The sequence below is a fragment of the Balaenoptera physalus genome (assembly GCF_965194825.1).
Source record: "Balaenoptera physalus genome assembly, chromosome: 16".
In the NCBI taxonomy this organism is placed as follows: domain Eukaryota; kingdom Metazoa; phylum Chordata; class Mammalia; order Artiodactyla; family Balaenopteridae; genus Balaenoptera; species Balaenoptera physalus.
In genome coordinates, this window is record NC_138898.1 from 2,183,090 (window position 1) to 2,207,983 (window position 24,894).

At 49.8% G+C, this 24,894-nt stretch overlaps 1 protein-coding gene and 1 long non-coding RNA gene across 13 annotated transcripts in view; one reads left to right on the forward strand and one right to left on the reverse strand.

Annotated features, from left to right (window-relative positions):
• Positions 1–24,894, reverse strand: part of CDH4 (cadherin 4) — a 569,973-nt gene that overhangs the window by 343,724 nt on the left and 201,355 nt on the right. For 2 of the 12 annotated variants that reach the window (XM_082428309.1, XM_082428310.1), the window contains one exon: positions 11,987–12,087. The exons of the other annotated variants lie outside the window; for them this stretch is intronic. The gene's annotated coding sequence lies outside the window, so the exon portion shown is untranslated. The remainder of the gene's footprint in view (positions 1–11,986; positions 12,088–24,894) is intronic. 12 annotated transcript variants of the gene reach the window in all.
• LOC309644564 overlaps positions 1–24,894 on the forward strand; it is a 684,610-nt gene that overhangs the window by 152,675 nt on the left and 507,041 nt on the right. The gene's annotated exons all lie outside the window — the stretch shown is intronic.

Consider the following 24,894-nt stretch of genomic DNA (forward strand, 5'->3'; position numbering starts at 1 on the left):
ACACTTTGATGGGGACTCAGGGACAACAGGCCTCTGTTTCCTGGTAAGGGGTAGAGGCCCAGAGGGGTGACCACCCCTTGTCCAGGCCCAAGGCCATGCAAGGACCAAGACCAATTGTGCTGAGGCCTCAGAGAGACCCGCCTCCCCTCCCCCCGCCCCCTGCGGCTGCCCACGTGCCTCTAGTCACCACTCCTAGAAAACGTCATATTTATGGCCATCTAAATCCTCTTGACCACAATTCCAGAGCTGCTCTAGAGATGATGAATATTTGTACCAAATTCCGTCTGTATTTCCCGAGGCAAAATAAATCTATAGCTCTCCATTCAGCTCCCTGCAAGGATCACGTCAATACATTACCAGCCACCTTCAGCCCCGTAGATATTTGGCTCCAGTAAGACCTGGTCACGCAGTTAATGCCCACGGCCCTTGCACGCACCCGTGACAAAGAAAAGGACGGGCGCCAGCAGTGACTGGGGGCCAGGCCTGCAGAGCTGGGAGGGGTGTGAGGGTGAGCAGGATGCAGGCCTGGAGTTGTCAGATTTTCTTTTCAGTGTTTTTAAGAGAAAAGAAAACTGGTTGTGTTTCAGAGAGGAGATCTGGCTGGAGGGAAGGGAGGCATGTTGAAGGTGGACATCAGAGTGGCCACGTGCTGAAGCATCGCTATGGTTACGGATATCATGCTTCCTGTGCCTTGGTTTCCTCCCTGTAAATGGCGGGTGGTGGGGGGCAGTAAGTGCGTGGCCTGTGGGCTGCGGGCTGGGAGGAGAGAATGTGCAGGAGGCTCTGAGGACGCGCCCACCCTGCCTGTGTCGCTGCGGAGCTGACGGAGGAGTGGACACCGCAGCCCCCTCCTGGGCCCTGGGCACTGGCCACCCACTGAGACCCTGGCGGCTTCCCTTCCACCCCTGCACCCTGTGGCATCACAGGTTGGGGACCTCCTCCCAGGCAGTCACACCAGGTGGCCGGAGGGGCAGCAAGAGGCGGAACCGGGCCAGCTCCAGGAGGACAGTGCTCCCGGGTTGGCAGAAACGCCTCTTCAGGTGGAAGGAAGCCCACCTCATGGGATGCAGTCCTCCGCGGTGCCAAAGGCTGCCTTGTGAGTGGACGGTGTGGCTCCCCTCCTGGGCGCCACCCTTAGAGGGCACATGCGTCTAATCATGGAAAAAAGAACTCGACTGGTGTCCAGAGTCTACTTTGGAAAAACAATCCGATTTTGATGGACTGAATTTAAAATTTGCCAAAACAAACAAACTAACAAACAAACAAAAAACCCAACCTGAATTACAAAGCCAACACTGTCCCCGTGAACGCTGAGTTCTCTCTCGGGAATGTGAACCCAGTGAGTTTACATGGAGAGGCGAGAACAGACTGCCCTGCTGTCTGCAGGCTCCATGTCACCAGCAACCTGCCTCAGAGGGGCATCTGAGCAGGTCGCCAGGGACCACCAGGGAAGGAGGACACGAGTCTGGAGAACCGGGTTCCAGCCTCTTAGTTGATCTTTGCCAGCCAACACTGGCACATTTCTAAGTGACTGCGCAAGGAATGATTATTTTCCCCCCTCATCCACTTCATCTCCCTCTGATGACCTACTTTTGGTCTTTCATAAGCCAGCACTTGGAGAACTGGGTCATGACAGGAGGGAGGTTTCAGTGATGTATGTTTTCGTAGACTCAGAGCCATTTAATCTCCCACTGTTCTGGGCCTGAGACAAGATGAGGCTTATTATTCAATCCGCAAACAGGCTACTCAGAGGAGAGAATGGTCAATTTAAATGATCACGGCTCAGGTCTCCCTGTGCGTGGGGGTCCCTCCGTAAAAACTCAAGGGGTCTTTAGAGCAGCTCATACACTCAAACGCACATGCACACCCTGGTCACCACCGTAGGGGCTCTGGAGAGGCAGGCGGGGAGCCCGAGCATAGATCCGAGAGGGCGTTCAACACGTGCAGGCCGGACCACGGGGCGGCCGCAGGACGGGAGCCTGGCTCTGATTTACTGCCTGGGAGCCAGCAACCTCGCTTACCTCCCAGGAAACGCAATGGGCTTGATTACAAAGTTTGCAATCAGTGCAGATGAAGGGTGTTCTTTGTGAAATGTCAGTGTCCCGGGGGCAAGCTTCACAGTTCCCAAGAGCAGATAAAGAGAACTCTTTCTCTGCAGGCATTAAGATGAGGAGCCTGGAATTTTCCAGATAGTTACTCTACAGGACAGCCAGGAAAAAAAAAGGAGTCTCACAGTTCAGTGTATGGATGTCTTCAGGGCAGGAAATCAGCGCTGAGCGTCCAAGGTGACTTAATCTCGGCAGAGCGATCAGCTCCCTTTCTGATGAGGAAGCTCGGAGCTCTTTTACATCTGCCGGATACTCGCTAAGCATTAAACCTTCTCTCTCCCCCTTTCTTCCTCCATCCACACAAGGGTCACCACGTCACTCACTGCAGAAACCTATTTTATGATTCACGAGCAGATTTGTAAAGAGCTATGGATTGTTTCAATACACGTTTGAAAGTAGCAAGTGCTGGTCAAAGGAGCAGGAAGGAACGTTTCTTTTAGACTCTTTTTCTTGGTGGCTGGGGAGGGTTGTGTTTCTAAGTCTACAGTATCATCCAAGCTAATTTGATTTAGTGCAAGAGCTTTTTAAAGGAATTCTCCATTTCGGGAAATGGACAAGAGAATCACAGTAGAAGCCATGGAATTAGAGGGATGAAAGAAGATGTAAGATGTCTTCCAGGCCAGTGGTCCCCAGGGTGGATTTCTAGGCTCTACCTCTGAAAACTGAAGGGGCTGGCGGCTCTGAGTCCCCCCAGGTGAGCCCGACGCACACGCGCCCACCAGCAGGAGCACAGGTAGGTGACATGGACGCTTCCTTCTGGATTAACAGTATGTCCCGCCCGACTCGTGTATTCAGCCTCACGGACTTACGGTTCGCCTCCTCTAAAATAATTTCGGAAACTCATTTCTACCACGTTTATCACTCACGTAGTCCCCCAAACAGTCCCACGTGGATGTCCAACCATGAAGCAATGACAGGGAGTGAGGTGGGGCGGCCGGCCGCCTCCCGGACCCCATGGGCCATTCTTGTAGCAGCCGACCTCGGTGGAATTTTATGCAGGACGCATCCCTCTTTCTCAGGGGAAGTCATCACCCCCTCTGGCAGATCAGTTTCAGATAATAAATGTGCCCTCCACCCCTTGGATGGAAGCGAAGGGGAGAGGCCAGGTCAGCCTCAGCTTCCACCGTAAACTTCTGCCCCACGCTCCCCCAGAGAGCAGCCTCGTGCCTTAAACCACAATCCTCAAGCACAAATCCAAGCTCACGGAACGCAAAGGCACGGCCTGTCCTAAACCACACACCACAAGGCACACACCAAGGATATAGTTTTTAGTTGTCCTTTTTCTAAGCATCATTCAGAAGGAGCACCAGAGGATAGACACTAGCGTATTTCAAATCACTAAATTTCTGGGTTGAAGATCTTTCTGATCAGATTTTCAAACAACTTTAAATGAATAACGCTCCACTGAAAAACACACGCAAAGCCATACAGGCTTTCCAAAAGGAAATTTCAAACGCTGAATATAGATGCAGCTGATATTTACGATTTCCAAATTACGTTAACCCAGCCATTAGTGAAGTTTACAATTGATTTTAATGAGAACCGTCACCATATGGAAAGATCTCCCCACCCCGTTTTTCTCTCTCCCTCCTTTTTCACCCCTAAAATATGACGCTCCTCTCCTTAGCATCTTATACCAGCTGCGAGCAGCAAGCTTGCTGTCTATCAGCATCTGTGAGTGGTGTGCCGTCTTTCCCTCAGACCAGACCTGAGTGGTCCTGGTTTCCCCTTCCCTGTGCTGGCTGACGCTGCCCGAGGCCGGTGCTGTCCAGTGGAGGCCCTGCAGAGTCTCCAAACCCAGCCCCTCCCTGTTCCACCGCCGCACCTGGGTTCCCGCCCTTCTGCCTCTGGCTCCGCAGAATGACTCCCACGTGCCTCATACCCCCTTCCCTCTCCGCCCGCTGCCTCACTGTTCAGGCCTTGGGAGGAACTTTCCTGTCACCTGTCGCTCGCAACCTCCTCCTCCTTCAAGGCCCACCTCAAATGCCACCTCCCACAGGAAGCCTTGGTAGATCTCCGCTCTCCCCACCCCCGACACACCTGAATTCTCACAGCAGCTCTCAGTGGTGCCTCTTTGACCGGCTTCCAGGAGACGAGGGCGGCTTCTCTGGAGCTCAGCTCCAGCTTGGAGCATGAAGACCGACACGGTGAGGCCCACAGGCTGCCTGGGGTTGGAGGGTTTTGCGATGCAGAATTCACTTCTGAATTTACTTCCAGTCTCAGAAGGATGTCATGCTCTCTGAGACTGAATTTAGTCATATATTGATTGACCGATTGACAGATTGACCAAATCATTTTTAGTGACACAGGGATGTTGCTTATGTCCCTACATCATTAGGGGAAAAAGCATGATACGGACTCTTGTGCCCGGTGCGCTTTCTCCCTGTGAAGCACGGTGCCCAGAAACAGCAGGAGATGCCGAAATATCGACAGTGATTCTTCTTCCCAGTGGTGGAATAGTGGGTGTTCTAAGTTATCTTGCTTGTATGTTTTAAAAGAGCCTCTTTATTTTAGAACAGTTTTAAATTTACAGAAAAGTTGCCAAGACAGCACAGAGAGCTACACATTCCTCACCCTCACTTCCCTACTGTCAGCATCTCACCCCAAAGAGGTGCATTTGTTATAAGTGACAAACCAATATTGATACGTTATTATTAGCTAAAGTCCATACTTCACCCAGACTTGCTTAGTTTCTTCCGGCTGCCCTTCTTTTGCCCAGGATCCCACACGACAGTTAGCTGTCACTCTCCTTAGGCTCCATTTGGCTGTGATAGTTTCTCAGACTTTCCTTGTTTTTGGTGACTTTGATAGTTGGAGGATTGCCAGTCAGGTTTTTTTTTTTCCTCACCATACTCGTTTTTTGTTTTGTTATCCTCTAGATTCTGTTGTAAGCCCAGGTTCAACCGTCAGAAATATAGATGAAACCCAATCATGACTAGGAATTTTTCAGTGAATATGTAAGGAAATATTTGGGGATTAATAAGTTTAGGTTATGGAAATGTGGTTTATGGAAAACCTTGATGTCAATTTCTAACATGGAAAAAACTAAATGACTAAATGCATTAGTGCCATAAAAAAACATCATTTTTCCTTAGCCATTGATTACCACCCACTGAATAATTCCAATGATTACACATACAGGTACTACCTAAGTTAGTTTTATGTGATAAAAATGGTCAGCTTGCCCGATGCAATCATATTTTCTCCATCAGGTATTTGTGTCTTTGTGAACACGTGGCCTGGTTGCAGTCTGGGATGCAGGAGAGATGGTCTATTGAGAAAGCAGGCATCTCTTCGTGATCCCAGCAGTGGGATATATGGTAGCTCAATTTTTAATTTTTGGAGGAATCTCCATACTGTCTTCTCTAGTGACTGCACCATTTGCTTTCCCACCAACAGTGTGTAAATGTTCCAATTTCTCCCCATCCTTGTCAACACTTGTCCTTTTTTTGTGATCATAGCCATTGTGACAGTTGTGAGGTGTTATCTCATTGTGGTTTTGATCTGCATTTCCCTGAAATTACTGACATTGAACATTTTTATACACACCTGTTTATCATTTGCATGTCCTCTTTGGAGACATGTCTATTCAAGTCCTTTACCCATTTAAAAAATCAGGTTATTAGTTATTTCTTTGTTGTTGCTGTTTGTTTGTTTGCCATTTAATTGTGGAAGTTACGTATATATTTTGGGCATTAACCCCTTACCAGATATATGCATTGCAGATATTTCCCATCAGGTATTTTGTAGGAGGTACCCTTTATTTCCAAGTGCACCACCGTTTGTTTTTCCTAGAGCGGAAGCTTGTCTCTGAGACACAGTGAACCCACCTTTGCTGTGGGCTTTTTTTCAAGCTTCCTCCTGAAAAAGCCAACTTCTCAGAGGAGCTGCCAGGCTGAGCACCGCCGGCCGTCTCCTTGGTCTCCATGCTCACTGAAAACCCTTCCTCTCCATTTGGATTCCTGGCTTCAAACAAGGACTAAAAATAAACCGAATCTACTTACAAAATACATGTTGAGTGAGCTAATTTAACGGCGCATTATCTGAAGACGGTTATTATAATCAAGATGGTTTTGCGTTGTTCTACAATCTCCTAATTAGATGTGGTACCAAAAGCTATTCCGGCTTTTAGAAAAAATTACCTTTGGAGAAAATGTATGTATTTGTAAATGTCTGTGTATGTATGTACATGTATATTTATTTTTAGTTGTTGCATCTGACTCGAGAAACTACATTCTGCTAAAAAACTCACACAGCGTGTGACAAACTCACTTAGGAAAACCAACAAACCCCAAACTCTCAAATGGGGCAGATTTTTACTAAAGCCAAATCCTAGGGAAACCGGGGTAGTCACAAGCCACTGAGTTGAGTGATTTTTATTCTTTCAGTGGCCTTGGGGGGTGCACAGCCTCGTGTCTGAGTGGTGGGCTTTGAAGGTTTCTGTGCATTTGGAACCTCCTGGCCGACAGACCGGGGCTCCTTTATAAAACATTTAAACCCTAACCAGCACCATGGGCCCACCCTTCCAACCCTCGTCCCGCTCAGAGTTAGAGAAGAACAGGCCCTGATCGATATTCGTCACCTCAGGACCCCAGAGAGCCTTCCTGGATTGCTGTTAGCACCGCATACGGGTGAGGCCACACAGCCTTTTCCTTTCCCCATATCTGGCAGGCTGGCTCATGTTTATACCACCCAGGGAAGAAGTCTTTGCCCCCAGTAGGTGCCATATAAATATTCACTGGATTATTTCTTTGATACATTTTGGCCTAACTCATCGCGTTAGTAAAATGGAGGGTTTATCCTAAAGGGGAAAAGTAAAAGTAGCGTAGATAGGATTTAATGCTTCACCAATTTCTCCCCCCTCACATTTCTTTTACCAAACAAACCCCTGAAAGTCAGCTGCAAATGAGAACAAGATCACCAGTGGTGAGAAATGTGAAGAAACATCACATGCAACCAAGCTGTTTAAACATTTACATTGCATCCATAATACTCCAAGTTTAAGGCTGAGCTATTACCGTAATTGGATCTTAATAACGGCGGAGAATTGTCTGGAGTTCTGGTTCCTGGTTGCACCACATTTGAAAATATGATGCGTGAGCTTCTTCACTCTCCACCAAATATGCAAGTTTCCTAACTCATAATTTTGGAAAAAACTCATTTCTATCACAATGTGTCATCCTTTGTTTACTCCCCTCCATAAACTATGTAAATATTTAACACTAATAGTAAAGTCACTTTATTTTTGCTGTGATTCGCACTCAGAATTCTTACGGGGGAGCAAATGAATATCAAATCCTACATGGTATGAGGTTAATTTATGAAGCTGTAATTGCATGTGTCCAATTTAAGCTCCACGTTTGGACACCATGTTTGGACTTCTAATGGACCTGGACCTCTTCTATGCATATGAGTTTCTCTGTCAATAGAGTTATCCATAGAGTTATCAACAGAGTTCTTCCACCTTTATGAGTAGGGAAGATTTAACTAAGAATGAAAACTAAATAAGGGAACTCACGTGGCCCTGGATATTCTGTGGAAGAAGCAGAAAACGCATTCATTGCGTGCCAGTCGGCATGGCGACTGGGCTCCTCCTAGAACACATCAGGCTCTTAGCTTCTGGGGAAGGAAGTCATGCGCACCCGCTCACTCTTCCCAGCTTTCTTTTTTCCACCAACATTAACTGAGTGCCTGTCATGTGCCAGGCAGGATGCCAAGTAGAAGAAGAAAACCAGCGTCACCAACAAAATCATGTCCCCTGGGCCCCCGCACCGCCTCCCGTGAACACGTGCGTTTGACATGCTTCACGGGACAGGTGAGAACAGGCTCACATCCTGTGGCCCACGTGGCCTCGTGAACAAGTCGAGGGGCCAGCTGCACAGCCGCAAGTTGGGTACGGGGCTCCGCCACTCACAGGAAGCTCAGACAAGAAAGAGGGTCCCAGCAGAGTCCTCCCCTCCCGGACATCATACCCCGTTTCTATTGACCGGATTCCAAAGCCTGCTCCCCCAGCGCGACGGCGCGCTCCTGGTGGGCGAGGGAGTCACAGCAGCTGCGGTCGGGCTTCGGGATTCATCCTCAACCCCCCTTTAGATGGCCCATACAGAGCGTCCCGGCGGTTGGCGGCCCTGCCTTCCCCGTTCCTGTCCTCGTTTGGCTCCTCTCAGCCACCAGCTCGCGGTAAACTCTTGGATGCCCCGCACCGCATCGAATCTGCCTAACACGCCTCCCATCGCAGACCTTCCTTCTGAGACGTGAATGAAAACAGATGCGAATTGAAAAGTAATTTCCAGGAGAAACACAGCCCCCAGCCCTACATCTTAAGCAAAATGTTAAAACGAGAAACAAAGAATGCTGAGCTGTGTAATGAAAGCAAAGCACCTTCCCTGTACTCGGAGGGCTCTCAGTGGCCTGTGTTTCTTGTTTCATCTCCCCCCCGCCCCCCCCCATTAAATCAGACACTTCTTCTAAACCAAGCCCTCGGGGTGGAACCGGGAAAGTGATGAGAAGGCACCACGTGGACCGGAGCGGGAACGTGTGCTCCTGCCTTGCTCTGCGCCCAGATCAAGGGGAGTGTCGCCACCCGCCGCCATCGGGAAAGAACCAGTGCAACTGTGCTTCTAGTACCCATTGAGGTCATTAGTCAGAATCACACGGGACAGAGACACCAGGGCTGCGATCGCTGGATTTCGCCCACAGCCAGTTATTAAATGGGGGGACAGGAGACTGGAACTTTGTGTCCCCGGAACAGTGTTTGCACTTGGGGAGAACAGAGCCACCTCTCACACCGTGTGGGTTTCCTACCGGCCCTACTCTTGTTTGGGTGATAAAACACAGCCAAGTGATGCAGCAGGGGCTGTGTAGCCAGGACAGAATGAACTGCTCCATCCCTGACGTGCTGTGATCTCGGGCAGCAGCCTAACCTCTCTGGGCCTCGTTTCCCCATCTGCAAGGTGTGGGTAGGAACCACATGCACCTCATGGAGCCAAGAATTAAATGAGTTGATGAACAGAGGGTCTGCACCTAATCCTTAAGTCAGTGTTTATGTAGCATTAATAGTAATGCATTTTAAAGTTTTTGTCATCGGTTAACTCAGGGTCTCGCATCCTCGGCCCTACTGACATTTGGGGCGGGCTGAGTTGGCGCTGAGGGCCTGTCCTGTGCATTAGAGGAAGTTTAGCACTTCCCTGACCTGTACCGACTAGATGCTGCAGTGCCTCTCCCCCCAGAGTGGTGAGAACCCCAAATGCCTCCAGACTCTGCCAAACATCCCAGGGGGTCAGTCACCCCGTGGAGAACCACTGACTTAACAGAAGAGAAAGCCCAGGTGTCACACCGAGTAACCCGCGTGTAGAAATCCTCTTAAGATGATGTTTAAGGACCAAGTCAGAGCATCACTTCAGTAGCTAATGTGTCTCTGGAGAGAGTGTGGAGAACACAAGGTCTGAAATCAGACATCGAATAGGGACTTAGAGGATCTCAGACCCAGACAGTCTCAGGTCAGACATAAGTGACCTGGATAGAATCGCAGGTCCCAGCCCCAGTGGGTGTCCAGCCACAGAGGTCCCCACCCGAACGGGCTCCGTTCTTTGGTGCCACCTAGGGCACTGGGCGCCAGGATCCTGGGACGAGAGTGCCCTTCGAGGCATCGGTGAGTAATGAGGTCTCCAATCCGAGGAGAGCAGTGCCTGATCCAAGGTTAGGACACACGAGAGGCCACTGCAGCCCAGGGTGGCAGCCGCAGCCAGTGGGGAGGGGAGCACGTCTAACGCCAGGTTCAAACCCCGGGCTCAAGCAGACAGCATGAGGGGACGCCCCACAGAAACCGGGCCACATGCCAGGGCTCTCAGCCCAGCTGTCCGGTTACCTCCTCTCCCTCCGGGTGAGTCCAAGATACACTGAGTTCAAATGGTAAAACATGTTTCCTTGTGAGAGTAAATGCCAGTATTCAAACGGAGTTTAAAAAATGGTGTCCACTTAATCCACAGACTTATGAGACATGTTAAATAACATTTAGCAAATAATAAATAAGAATTCACCAGTTCATTCAGCATGTGGCTCCTTATACCTTGAGGCCAAACACTATGCCTGAATTTGTGGTAAAGCATGACCTATGTCCTTATGACATATAACCTATGCCATATGACCTACGTGCTTCCACAGACTCAGTGACGTTAGGGCAGGGGGTGGACCCCACCCTAACATCTGGAACATCCTGACCACACTTGTGTCCAACATTCATGGTCCAAACAGTGGGCTTGTCCAAGAAAACAGTGCTTTTTCAAAAGAGATTTTATATTCACTGTTAGTAATATCTTATGACCTTTTTCTATTTCTCTTTGTCCTTTTTGAAAAGAAGGTCCTTCACATTTGCAATTAAGTCTGCACCTGAAGAGCCTGAACTCAGAGCTCAAGACAGACACCCTTCTGCTTGGTCTGCAAGGAGCATCTTCTTTTCCCCAAGGGCCCCACCTGACAGTGGGTGTCCTGTTGCACCCAAACCCCAGGACCCTTGCAGTCCAGTCTCACGTGGGATGACTGGATTGCAAGGTGGCCCCATCCATCCTCATCTGTGTTCCACCAGGGCGCGTGCTGCCCACAGAATCCGTAGCATCTATTATTTCTCCAGGTACGTGAGGTTCTCCTGGTACCCAGCCAAGCCATGAAAGGAATACTCATTTGGGCCGAGTCATCTTGGCCTCCAGAAATGCTTTCAATGAGTTGTACTTTAATATTATTCCCACTGTTTTATTAAATAAAATGGTCAAACCATCACATAGAACCCTCCGTTGTGTTTTGTCCAGAAACAATCAGGATGTTGTCTAATATATTTATTACTCAGTGTCTCCAACACAGGAGACCTGCCCAGTGAGGGACTGTTCTTTTAGACGTTAGTTCTGGTAAGAGTATTTTTTGCCAGAAAAAAAAAGAAGGAAAGAATGAGTGTTTCTCTTTCACGATGCCTGCAAGCATGTTAATGGCTTATGTTTACCTCTGCGCTTTGGACACCAGGAAGCTGACAGCCAAGTGTGAAGCTCCTCTATGGTGCTGAGGAAGGGGCTTCACCTGTTTCTTCTTTACACCTGGCCCTCTAGCCTCTTGTATCTAGTTTGCTCTTTTTTTCCCCATTCCTAACACCCTTCATGGCACGAGGCTGGGTAACTATGAACGTATGTCATCACAGGTGTGGGCGTGCCAGTGGCTTGGCTTTTTTTTTTTTTTAGAGAGTAACACAAGTTAAGTTTCCACATAGGACAGAGAGTGTAGTAAGGGTTAGAGGTGAGAGCTTCCCACACGACTCGGGGTCAGAGAGCATTTCCTGACCACACACACTTCACGTTGCACCCATAGCTGTCTTTCCACAAGCAGAGAAGAATCTTCAGCTATTTACTTTTAACATTTTCTTTAACCGAAAACACCTTTTGAACCATTTGCCACAAACCACAAGAGCAACCTTAGTCTCCTAAGAAGCCAGCCCAAGGACAACCTGGGAGAGGGGAAAGCAGACCCCCAGAAAGTGTTCAAAATTTAGAAGCAGTTGCTTCCAGGTCAGACTCAAGAAAAAATGCAAACCACACCGCCAGGTCGCTCAGGTAGGAAAAGTGCCTCACTGTGAGAGCAGGTTTTGGAGCTCACCCTGAGGTGCTGGGCTCAATCTCATCTGTGTTGGAGTAGAATCGAATTGCTGCCCAGGCTGGCTTCTCAAGTTAGAGATTCCACATCAGTTGCCTTTTTCCTGGTTCCCGGCTTGGCTGTCTCATTCTCCCCCCACCCCCTTCTTCACCAGCACAGGTTTCACCAAGAAAGATGGAGCGATGCTGTCACAGCCTGGGAAATGTGACCCCATCGCTCGCTCTCACTGGATCTGCCTGACTCACACTTTCCCTGGGCTGAGGAGGAGCCGGGGAGCGGAGACAGGTTCTCGCAGGTGAAACAGGTGTGTGAGGGCACGTGTTCGTTCAGCAGCGGGATCACTTACCTAGGAGGGAGAGAAGAGGAGAGGTCATTAGCTGAGCCTGCAGCCTCCCCAGCACGCACGGGGCTGACGTGCACAGGTGGACCACTAGCTATCCAGACTAGCAGCCTCCGCACTCCGCACGGCATGTCCCGCTGGCCAGAACACGCTTCTCTGCATGCTCTTTGGGCCATACAATAGCTGTCGGGCGGCGAGGGTGGGCGTCTGTGGGTCCTGGAGACGCGGGCTCAAAGGTTGAGATTCAGCCGGCTGATGGGGCTCCTGATCTCTCAGCCAGGCTTCTTTCCAACGGCACCCTGCCCTCCCCCCCGCCCCCACCCCCCGCCAATAAATTATTCCTAACTGGACGCTCAGTGTCCGCACAGGTAGCCAGGTAAATACCAATAATCGGTGGCATTTCCTAAGGATGCCGCTTCTCCATTTCTCTCCATCTCCCCAGGGGACTCTTTTCCACCAGTTATAACCGTTCTTTTGCACAGAAGCCAGATAAATGAATGTGTTCTCTATATGATCTAAAGCTGCAGGCTTAAAGGGACTGCTGAGGACATCGATACTATGAAGCTTTAAACATCAGATACGGGGAGGCAGTTTGCATGAAGATGCTGGGCTGTGGGCCCCCCTCCCTGACCCTGGTTCTGCAGAAGCAGGCCTGGTCCGGCCAGGGCTCTAGAGAGGACGCCGTCTGGCGCTGACCAGGAAAGCCCTTGCAGAGCAGGACCTCTCCATGGGAGGAGGAGGCGCTTGCTCTCCCGCCATCCGGAACCCTGTCAGTGGCCCTGCTGCTGGGAATGCAGTCGTGATGCAGCCTCCTGCAGAGGCTGATGCTGCAGAGCCTGAGAAACAAGGAGTTTGCCTTTGCAGTCGTAACGCAGCCTCCTGCAGAGGCTGATGCTGCAGAGCCTGAGAAACAAGGAGTTTGCCTTCCCACGTCCAAGCCAAGACAGTCCACGTGGGCACCTGCACTGCCCGTGTCGAGGGCCTCAGCCCACGTATTCAGCACCCAGGCTGGTTTGGGACTTGGGGCCATGAGGCTGCAGGACACAAGCCCATGGGCCCATGATGTTAGGAGAACAGGACTTATAAGGATGAAATATGAACATTTATAGAAAATGCCTCCACCTAACACTACAGAGACGCTGTCAAACTGCCATTCTTTTCATTGTAATGTCATTTTATGACACTCGAGCACCGGGGCCCTGGCAGGCCTTTCCACATCTCCAGGGGAAAGAACACAAATCACAAAATGCGGTCACGTCTCTACTGTGTTTTTCCCCATCACTAGTACTAGGACATGGTCACAGAAGTCCCTTCGAGGCGGCTTTGTCGCGGCCTGAGATGGAGCCCGAAGCCCAGGCAGGCGGACACTCAGCAGATGGGGAGCCGGCATCCACTCCTCTCCACTCGACAACGCAGAATTTTAATGAGCAAGTACTGTATGCGGGCTCCGCTCCCAAACAAGCGTTTTAATTCGCAATGTAGTTCCAAAGCGAGTGTGAGTAATGACTTTATAATGCGTAATTAAAGCCAAAGGGCCCTCCTTTGTGCTCCTCGTTTCCGATTATGACTGTATACCTTATTAAAATTTAATTTCCATTTCTGAGCGCAGCCTATAATATCTTCGTTATTTGACAAACACAACAGTAATGTAAACGAATTACCGAGACCCCTCCCCCCACGCGGAAGCCAAAGGAGGCCCTGCCCAGCTGGGTGACCCCCCTCCTTGTCAAGGACGCTCTGGTGGTTCCCGACAGGAAAGTGACTGTCCTCACACTGATGGCCATCGTCATGGCAACAAGAGCGCTCATAAAATTAATAATAATATTTATGGCCCAGGTGACAACTCGGTGACACTCGAGATGGGGCTAGCGGTCCCCTAAGTGCTTTGTACAGATTACCCCACGGACACCCCCCAACCACCTGTGGAGCAGACAGGACTGTCACCCACGATCTGGGGCTGGGCACATGAGGCTCAGAGGTGCCGGGGAGCCAGGACTGATGGGAGGCATCCGGCTCGGGGCTGAGATGAACTCACGCAGCCCCTGCCCACGAGGGTCCATCACTGCCCCCAGAGCCTCGCTCAGCACCACTCCCACCCCGTGGAAAGCGGGGAGTGGATGCATGAGGCACTCAGGCACGATGCCTGGGGTCCCTGCACACACAGCGCCACCCATAGGAGGAGGGTGCCCTGCCAGGCTGCAGGATGTCTGCAGGCCGAGGCGCGAATTCCGGCTCTGCCACCTCCTGGCTGGGTGACCTCAGGGACACCAAACACGACGACGGCATCTCCACCTCCTGAGCCACGGTCCAGGGTGTTCCCGAGGGACCGGGGTGCCCAGGGACAGCACTGCTTGTAACTCCTTCCCCGTGTGCAGTGCAGACCGCCAGGCCGCCCCCAGCTGCTCTGGGCAAGCTGAGAAGCCTTCCCCAGGCAGCCTGGAGACTTGACCCCCACGGCACGGCCTCTGCGTCCATGTGCCGTGTCTGCTGTCCTGGGCTCAGGGCCCATGGCTCTGTCCACACCCGGGGTAGGGGGTCCTCCAGAGGAGTCAAGACTCCCGGGGCCCTAACTCCAGGTTGAGTCCTCTTTACACAAGAGAGCTGCGGTAATAAGGGTGAAAAACCATGTCGGGTTTTTGGGAGGTCCTCCCTTGACTGTCCGATGATATTGAGTGGTTTAAAAAATTCAGCAGTTATTAGATTGAATTATTTTCAAAGAGGTAACTAAAAGCCGGAACCATGCTGTCCCCTGAGTCTGCTTACCATTAATTATTAAGATGCTGATAAATTTACAAGGTGGGGGAAGTTTGTATGTTTTCGGTCATCCAGGCCAGAACGTTCTGAATGTCCTCCTTCAGCTAATGGTGAAATCAGCTAGCCGATGTCAGCCAACTCCTAACCCATCTGCCTTATTCCTGTCGCACACCTGTCCCTCCCACGGCTGCTGCCTCGACTATGCCTTTTAAGGAACTTTGGAATAGACTCTGGTTCCCTAGGAATCCCCAGAGCAACTCCTGCAAAGCAATGCAAAGAGGGAGAGCTAAAAATCCAACAGAGAACTTCAGATAAAATTCTAGAAAAATTAATGAACATAACAAAGGAGGATAAGAGAAATTACAAAGGGACACAAACAAAACTCTAAACATCAAGTGACAGAGCTAACTCCAACCGCATCAGTCATAAACCCGAAAGGGAGTAAACACTCCAGTGTCAAGACAGAGTTGTCAGAAAAGATAGAAAAAAATTAAGATCCAAACACATGCTGTCCACAAGAGCCTCCCTTAAAGACAGAGATGGGTGCAAAGCAGAGACGGGAAGACACGCACGGGCCGCGGTGGGCGTGCACGGTGGGCGTGCACGTCTCCACCAGCATCAGAGAACAGGTACGTCCACCAGGGCAGAGCAGGGGCACCTGCTACGACAGCTTCACCCTGGCGTCCACGGCAGCTCTCTTCACAGCCACCCTAGACTGGCTGCAGCCTTTCAACTGGTAGAAGGCAAACCGCACACCAAACCCCCCAAAGGGGGCATGACTGGTGAACACGCTATGGGCAAAGTATGGTGAAAAAACCAGAACAGCACAGTGATTGCCTCTGGGACCCGGGGGGAGGAATGGGCCACCAAAGGGGCAGGAGAGGACTTTCTGGAACAACGAGGATGCTCTAGACCTGGACAGGAGTTTCGGTTGCTCAGGTGTATGCATTCTTCAAAGTTAAAACCTGTGTACTTTCCTCTTTATAAATTTTGACTCAAAATGTAAACAAATAGTGAACTCTATTTCATGAGACGCCTGCTGAAGTGTTTAGGAGGGAAGGATACTGATTTCCGCACTTTCACTCTGAAATCCGTAAGAAGCACACGGACGTATGGATGGAAAGAGGACAGGTACGAGGTGAAGCAAACACGGCAGCCCGTGAAGTGGTTGCTGAGTGCAGGATTTTCTCGGTGGGTGAGTTTGCTCAGCTTTCTATAAGTTTAAAACATTTAACACATACTGGAGGGGAAAACCCTGGAGTCGCTGTTCCCTGCGCTGCAGGTGCCTGGCATGTGACCTTCTCTCCGGCTGCTGCTCTCTGCCCCCGGCTCCCTGCAGAAGAAGGTTAGGTTCCTCTAAGCTTCTTCACTCCACCCAGCTCTCTGCCTCCTGGACCCCAGATCCCCTCGGCCTCCTCCCACACCCGGCCAATCCCTGACCATCCACCCCCTCCAATGCCGTGTTACCAGGGGGCACCGGGGGCCTCCCCGAATGAGGCTGGGTCACCTCTGTCCACAGCTCCAGACTCCCTCGCACCCCTGGTCCCGCGTTTCTCGTTATGTTTCGTGAGTAACGGTGGTGTGTGTTTTTTGTCTCCAGGGGCCTGGGGCCATGTATCTCCTGCTCGCAGCTTTGGTGCCAGAGCCACGCCTGACACATAAAAGGTGTGCAACAATCAGTTTTGAATGAAACAACTGAATAAGTGGTCCTTTCTTTCTGTACCTCGCCCCTACGTGACTGGTATTTGGTCGTACAGGATTACACGTTAATTTATTAAAACAGCGGGTGAACCCCCGCCATGGGTCTCCCCACCCTGGTTCCCCACTCCTCGCTTTATGAATTCAAGTCTCTGTCTGTTCCTCCTGCCATTCAAGGTATGAACCCCGGGCAGCCCACTTCCTGCCTCAGTTTCCCAGTGCAGACACTGCACCTGGCAGACAGAACACGTCCAGAGAATGTGGGTTAAGTGAATAAATGTCAGTCACTTATTTGTGGTTAATCATGCTAACCTAACAGCCTAAAGAGCTCTACCTTCTAAAGAAAATGACAGCCAGAGAACAGATAAAGCATTCACTAAGTAGGGAATAATGTCAGTTTTCAGTAAGTTCCGTTCTCTCCCACGCTTTGTTACTCAAAATTGATGGCTTTGACTAGATGTCCCTTAGAAAAATTCTTAACTGCTATGTAATAAAATCTATTAGGGAATAATTCAGGTTCTCCCACATATAGATTTTTGTAGATACAGAATGTTTTAGAAGAATTATTCTCTCACACATATTTTATTAAAAAGCCTAGTACTAAACATCCCTCTTCTTAAAACAAAATTACTACCTGCAAGGAAATAGCTGTTTTTGAAAGAATGGAAGGGAAAAAAGCCCTTCCAATTGTGTCTTTCTGTATTTCTGTTTGTTAAGTACTGAAGGGATAATGAATAACAATGCATTTGTTAAATGACAAAACTTCAAATATAAAGATTCATTTACGGGTTTCTTTCAATAGCAGAGTATGATTTTCTAAATCTATTCAAGGTTCATGGATTTTGGTGATTTGCACACAGCATGTGAGGGCAGAGAGGGAGATTTCGTTATCAAGCTTAGAAAAAATAAGGAAGATGAAGGCAGCATTTGACGCAAAACTTCTCTAAACTTTCCGGATGAACAGAAGCAATGATTTCTAAAATAATCACAAGCTGGGATGTAGCCTCCAGGACTCGTGGGGATTCACGCACAGTGTGCGGGGACCAGCCCAGGGACACTGCTCTCGCTAACAGGCTCCGGGATCGAGTTACCTGTAATGAGCTGGAATCCAGTGGCCATTTTCCTCCCACCCCATATCTCGTCCTGGCAATTTAGCTGGAGAACTATCTCGGCAACACAAACCTGGAGTCTCACATCACGGTTTTTTTGGGTCTTGCTTCAGAGGGAGAGTCCGTGGGTCACAGAGGACCACAGAATGGGACCTGAGGGGCAGCCTCTTGCCCTGTCCTCCCAGGACTGGGGTGGGGCTCCACTTAGAGGAATGCAGACTGGATCTGCTCTCTTTTTGGAGCAGGGACCAACCTCATGGGGTGGGATGTTATCATCACTCTGGCCTGCATGTCCTCCCCAAGAAGACTGAGCAAGCAGACGGCTCACCAGGGGAGGGGGAGGAGGAGGGGGGAGAGGGACGGCAGAGGGAGGCGGGGAGGGAAGGAAAGACCCAACCAGGCCAGACCACGGGTCTCTCTGTCGCCCAGCTCCGAGGATGGAGTGGGAACCCGTCCTCTATGTGGGGATCCATCCTGCGGATGTTCCACGCAGCGAGGCACACGGGCTCCAGGCCACTTCATCTGCGTCGATGCCTCCGCCATCGTGAAGGGGAAGAGAAGCAGTGGTGCACAGGGTTTCGGCCACGAGGCATCACCTACTCATCAGCACTCAATTTCTGGTTTCCCGAAACCTTTTTATGTGACGACAGAGGCAGTGACCCCCGGCGGGGAAGACTGCTCTGCAGGAAGCAGAAATACTCAGAGAACCGACGGGTTACTTCTGAGCATTGCCCAGGAGTGGGGAAAACAGGTGTATACGCGGAGCGGGTGTAGCCCATCTTGTACTGAGGGGCTCGGGAGGGTCCACACTGAGTGTGTGCTGCTGGTATGGGTGGGCTTGCACCAGCCTTCTCCCGGAAAAAGGTCAAGAGATGGCAAACTTCCAGAAAAGTTCCCGAGCTAAAACTCAATGGGTTTGAGTGAGTTGCCTGAGTCTCAAATATTTCACTTGCTTCATCCAATCCTGGGCTTCAGCTCTGCCTGCTCTGTTCATCTCCCCAGTCTGGGTCAAAATCCAGGCCCTGGGTAACCAGCCTGGCACTCGCCAGCACTCAGTGCCAGAAATGACACTCCGTTCCCGCCCCTCCCTCCCCCCCTCCCCCCCCCCTCCCCCGCCACGGTTCTCAGGTCCTGCTGCACTTGGTAGGTCTGCCCTCACACGGCCTCCCACTGCTGCACCCAGTGTCTGTGCTCTGGTTCCCACCATGTTTTGGTTTAACTGTGGCCTCCCAAAGAGGCCTTCCCTGACACTAATTTAAAGTAGCCCCTCTCAATAAAAAATAAGGTCCTACCATACAGCACAGGGAACCATATTCAGTATCCTGTGATAAACCATAATGGAAAAAAATATGAAAAAGAATATATATATGTGCAACTGAATCACTCTGCTGTACAGCAGAAATGAACACAACATTGTAAATCAACTATACTTCAATTAAAAAAATAAATAAAAAGAAGAAAAAAAACTTGTGGGTGATGAAAATATTCGTTATCTTTTTAAAATTAATGAATTAATTAATTTTTGGCTGCACTGGGTTCTCGTTGCTGTGCACGGGCTTTCTCTAGTTGTGGTGAGTGGGGGCTACTCTTCGCTGTGGGCTCAGTTGTTGTGGCTCGCGGGCTCTAGAGCACAGGCTCAGTAGTTGCGGCACATGGGCTTAGTTGCTCCGTGGCATGTGGGTTCCTCCTGGACCAGGGATTGAAACCGTGTCCCCTGCATTGGCAGGCAGATTCTTAACCACTGCACCACCAGGAAAGTCCAAATATTTGTAACCTTGAATGTAGTTTCCAATTGTATGCTTTAAATATGTACAGTATTTTTCATGACAATTATACTTCAATAAATCTGTTTTTGAAAAAGAAAAGAAAGTAGCCCCTCTCTCAACTCTCCATCAACCCACCAATATTTAACATTTTTCTTGGTACATAGTGCTTCTTGCATTCTGATACTGTCATTGTATGTTGATTGTTCATTATATGCTTGCCCTCCCAAGACTGCGAGGGAGCTGCAGAGGACAACATCTCATCTGACGTTTTCACCGCGGTCTCTCCAGCCCCCTGGTCCTGGCACACAGTGGGCCCCACCCACCCATCCAAGAGTCTCTCACCAGGAACGCACAAACACACAAAGAAGCCCTCCTACGCCAACGTCACCAACAAAACAGAGGAAACACATATACACAGGGTCAAACAACAGAGAAGAAAGGGTGGACTTGTCCGAAAATTCCCCCGAAGGATGTTCTTTCTCCATCACAGTTTTTGTGCGTCTTTAATATCCCACCCTAACACACCACTGTAAAGCAATTATACTCCAATAAAGATGTTAAAAAAAAAAAAAGATGGGAGGTTCCATGGTCAAATACGTTTGAGAAATACTATATATTTTATCTCCCTCATGGAGAGTCATAGCATTATAATTTAGAAAAATAATGTATTATTATGTATGTATAATAAAATTCTGAAAAGCCTTAAAGTAAAGAAATTGGGAAACCTAGAGTTTCCCAACTACAAAAAAAAAAAAAATCCCACCCACTCTTTAAGCCCCACAGGACACACGTGACCCGACATCCATCACCCTGGGTCGTCCCTCTTTTTACCAGCATCACCAGTCACGCACACGGTGCTCAGAACACCTGTCCTGCAAGAAGTCTGGGGTGAAGTTCTGGATGGTCCTCCTTGGAGTGTCTGGGGTGAACATCAGGCCCAAATGTCTGGCCTATCAGCGATCCGCACAGCGCTGAACAGGCCGGGTCTTAGCTGCCGGGGTCCAACCTGTCACACAGAAAACTCCTGAAACCAGTGTCCTCCCTCTGGGCTTATCCTTACGACGCACACACTGGTGCCTGGGGAGCCCCGTGTAAAGAAGCTTCGAGGTAATGTGCAGTTGGTTATATCATGTGCCGTATGCTGTACTGCAATGGAGCCAGCGATAAAATTCTATGTGGTTCTTCTGTAGGCCCTTCATCCCCAAGGAGTCAAGGCAGCAGAAGTCTGGTAAACAGTTATCCAGTGCAGGGAAGGACTTCTGATTAGTCAAATATACCTCGAGTGCAACCACACAAATCTCACATGAATTGTCCATTGCCGGGCAATTAAAGTACAATCAGGGCTTCCCTGGTGCAGTGGTTGAGATCTGCCTGCCAATGCAGGGGACACGGGTTCGAGCCCTGGTCTGGGAAGATCCCACATGCCGCGGAGCAACTAGGCCCGTGAGCCACAACTACTGAGCCTGCGCGTCTGGAGCCTGTGCTCCGCAACAAGAGAGGCCGCGATAGTGAGAGGCCCGCGCACTGCAATGAAGAGTGGCCCCCGCTTGCCGCAACTAGAGAAAGCCCTCGCACAGAAACGAAGACCCAACACAGCCAAAAAAAAAAAAAAAAAGTACAATCAACCATCCTTGATAGCACTTTGATTGTCCTGTCATTTTCTCTTTTGTTAATGATTCAGGGAGTATTTTAGGATCCTTGCAGTGGGCTTGCCCCATGACAATTATGTGGCCATGTGCTGCAGGCATGAAAGGGCCCACTTAGTCAAGAAGCCCCGGCGACTGCCACCTCCCTGTATTGCGAATGTAAAAATATGCCACGTCAACAGGTACAGTAATGATACCGAGAAAGGTTTTGAAAATAAATATTCTGGAATTTCCATTGTGCTCAGCTCTGGGTGATGGTGACACCTGGCCCACACTGCTCCTTCCAGACCGGACAGCTTCAGCCACTGGCAGCCCTGCATCCTCCCTCTGACAAACTCAGACCTTCCTCCTGAAGACTTGTCTCCCGGGACATAATGTCCTCTGATGTCCCCCGGCACAGTGCTCTTGAAATGTCGTCGGTAAGGGAGCATATGATGTATGCTGATGACACACCTCGTACACTGAGAGGACACGGAGAGCGAAGAGTGACAGCAAGTCGGCACGGAACAGTCACCTGAGCCCAAGTCACACTGAGATCGGAGCCCACTCACCTGGTGCAGGTGTGCCAGGCAAGCCTGGGCACCAACTCCTGTGCATGACGTGACAGGAAAAGAAACATTCACAGGATAAGCACAGGAGAATCAGCTACCGAGTAATTCCCACCCTACAGTGATCTATGAAAAGAAAACGCCAGCGATCCTTGTTATTGGTTAAAATTGCTACAATTACAAAATGGCAGTGGCTCTCAACAGACCAACGGCACTTGGTCCTAACAGGAGGAATTAATTGGGACAGGAGGAAAAGAGGACCCTTTGCAGGGCTGTGCTGTCTGGGGCCACTTCAGTGCCCTGGGACAACCAGACACCACGGTCCTAAGTGTCACATGACTTCCCTCCTCTCTCTCCGCTACCTGCCATTTGGATCCGGGAAAAGAATGCCAGAGGGGTTCCACCATCTCCGGGGACTCCCCCTGTACCAAAGTCTAGACTTCCAGGGGAGGGCAGGGAGCCCCATTTTCCAATCCAGCCTCACAGTGATGAAGTGCGAACTACTCGAATCCCCACTGGGCTCCTGTATCTCAGCAACGGCTGGAATCTACAGACGTCGACTCCTTGGTTCATGAGCATCCCTCAGGCCCCCCACAAGTAGGTAACCATAAACGACCACCCTGCACCCTGGGGCAGCTCCACGAGGGAGAGACCCCTTCGCTCCTGCATCAGAAGATAGTCAGAAATCAACTGAACCGCAACCTGTATTTGCTTAATCCCATGTTTATCCATCCCTCTACTCCCCTGACAACCCAGCTCATTTTGGGATACATCAAAGTAAGCTACGGACTTCAGAATAATTCAGCCCTGACCATTTTACCATGCATGTTATTAACAAGAGTTCAATATTTCATTTATGGTTTTTTTTTTGATGTAAAATGCATTTGGAATGAAATGCAAAAATCTCAGGTGTGACAAAGGCAGCCCCCCGTCAAGACAGTGAACATCGTCACTGCCCCCAAAAGTCCCCTCACCACCCACTCCAACTCTCACCACTGCCCGAGGCAAACACCCTGATGGTTTTTTCAAACCATCGATTAGTTTGGTTCCTCTCAGAATGTCGCGTAAATGGAACTGCACATAAGTATGCACTCTGCTGTGTGCGCCCTTTTCCACTTTGCACGCTTTCAAGACTCGTCCACGCTGCTGCGTGTATCAGCTGCCCGCTCCTCCTCGCTGCTGGGTGGAACTCCACTGAGTGGATGGACCTGTCTGCTGTTGCTCACCTGGGCTGCTTCCAGGTTTTGGACTACAGTGAACACTCTGGTACAGCCTTTCGTTTCCTTTAGATAACACTTAGGGGATGAAAAGCTGAGCCAAAGGGTGAGTGTAGGTTTGATTTTCTTTTTTGATAACGAATAACATGACTGCTGTCCACCAGGAATTTGTGAGCTGAAACGGCAGTTCTCAAACTGGGTCCATCATCACAGATTTCTGGGCCCTCCACCTACTGACTTAGAATCTCCTTCAGAGGGGCCCAAGGGAGCTGTATTTTTCAGAAGCTCCCCAAATAATGCTGATGAGGGGCCATGTTTGGAGACCACTAGCCATTTCGTTGGGGTTGGATTCTGACTCTGAGACCAGCTGGATTGGGTTCCAAAAGCAAGTTACTCAACCACCCTGCATCAGCAAGCACTTTAACCTGCAGACTGAAGATGAAAGAGCTTAATAAACGCCCAGCGCTTGGAGTCTAACCACGAAGCCCAGCACACGTCACTATCATTATCAGAACCAACTGGCCTGTCCACTCAAGCCTGGTCAAGGGTTCAGCTCAACCCCGGCTGTGACTGTTGGCTATAGGTGCTCAGCCCCTGGGGAACCGGGAGGAACAAGTCAAGCATAGTTTCAAGTTTAGTGCTGTTTTGTCACAACTTTATTTATGAAACAAGTCATCCTTCTGTTGGGTCTGAGTCTCACCTTGGGTCTGTCTGCACTCCCAGGAGATGCTGGGAGCTCCACGGAGTAACAGCCATCAGTCACAAAGGGCAGGAGAAGGACAAGAAACTGATACCCAGAGCCTCCAAACGAAGATCTGGGAAACACTCGTTCTCTGCAGTAGAGACACCAAGGGATGGATCTCAAGGTAACAGATCAAAGCACGAAGTGATGAAATGCATTACTTTTCTAAACTGATGGATGAATTAAAAAAGTAAACTTGACTCATATAAAACAGCGAGACACACTGATTTCCTGTCTTTGCATCTTTAAACTTTAAAAAAAAAAAAATTTACTTATTTATTTATTTAGGCTGCGCCCGGTTTTCGTTGCAGCATGTGAGATCCAGTTCTGCAACCAGGGATCGAACCCGCGCCCCCTGCATTGGGAGCACGGAGTCTTACCCACTGGACCACCAGGGAAGTCCCTTTAAACTTGATAAGTGCCCCCAGGGCACTCTGGTCTGAGGACACACTCCAGAAAGCAGGGTGCAGAGTAAACATTATGCGTGTACCTCCAAATTCTCACAATCTTAGAGAATGCTCAAGGAACGCAGGAGAGCCGGCAGGAGGGTGGTGTCCCATTTCTTACAAAGTTACCACAGACATTTCCAGCCTTACAAGTTGGGAAAGTGAGGAACAGCGTCCTCAAATATCAACAGCCAACTTCTCTTTTTTAAAATTTATTTATTTCTTTATATTTTATTTTTCACTGTGTTGGGTCTTTGTTGCTCTGCACAGGCTTTCTCTAGTTGCAGCGAGCAGGGGCTATTCTTTGTTGCAGTGCGCGGGCTTCTCATTGTGGTGGCTTCTCTTATTGCGGCACATGGGCTTCAGTAGTTGTGGCATGCAGGCTTGGTAGTTGTGGCGCACGGTCTCAGTAGTTGCGGCTCGCGGGCTCTAGAGCACAGGCTCACTAGTTGTGGCACACGGGCTTAGTTGCTCCGCGGCATGTGGGATCTTCCCGGACCAAGGCTCGAACCCGTGTCCCCTGCGTTGGCTGGTGGATTCTTAACCACTGCGACACCAGGGAAGCCCCTGACTTCTCTTATGTTTGGCCTCTCCTCACTCAAGCAACCCTCCTGCTACCAGTCAGGCCCCAGGATGCTTCTCACAGAGCACATGCTCCTTGTGCTTTAGAACTTATCCTACAATTGAAAATAAATCAGCCCAGTACAAATTCTACCGCAAGTATAATTCACGCCAACAGAAGCAATCGCAGAGCAATCACCCCTGCAGGACGTCTCTTAGCCAAAGCCACTTAGGAGGATTGCGCTGGGGGGACCCATGTGAACTCCAAGTGTTTGTTTATAGAGGCACTCAACAAATGAGCTAATTTGGAATGCTCTTTGAAGAAA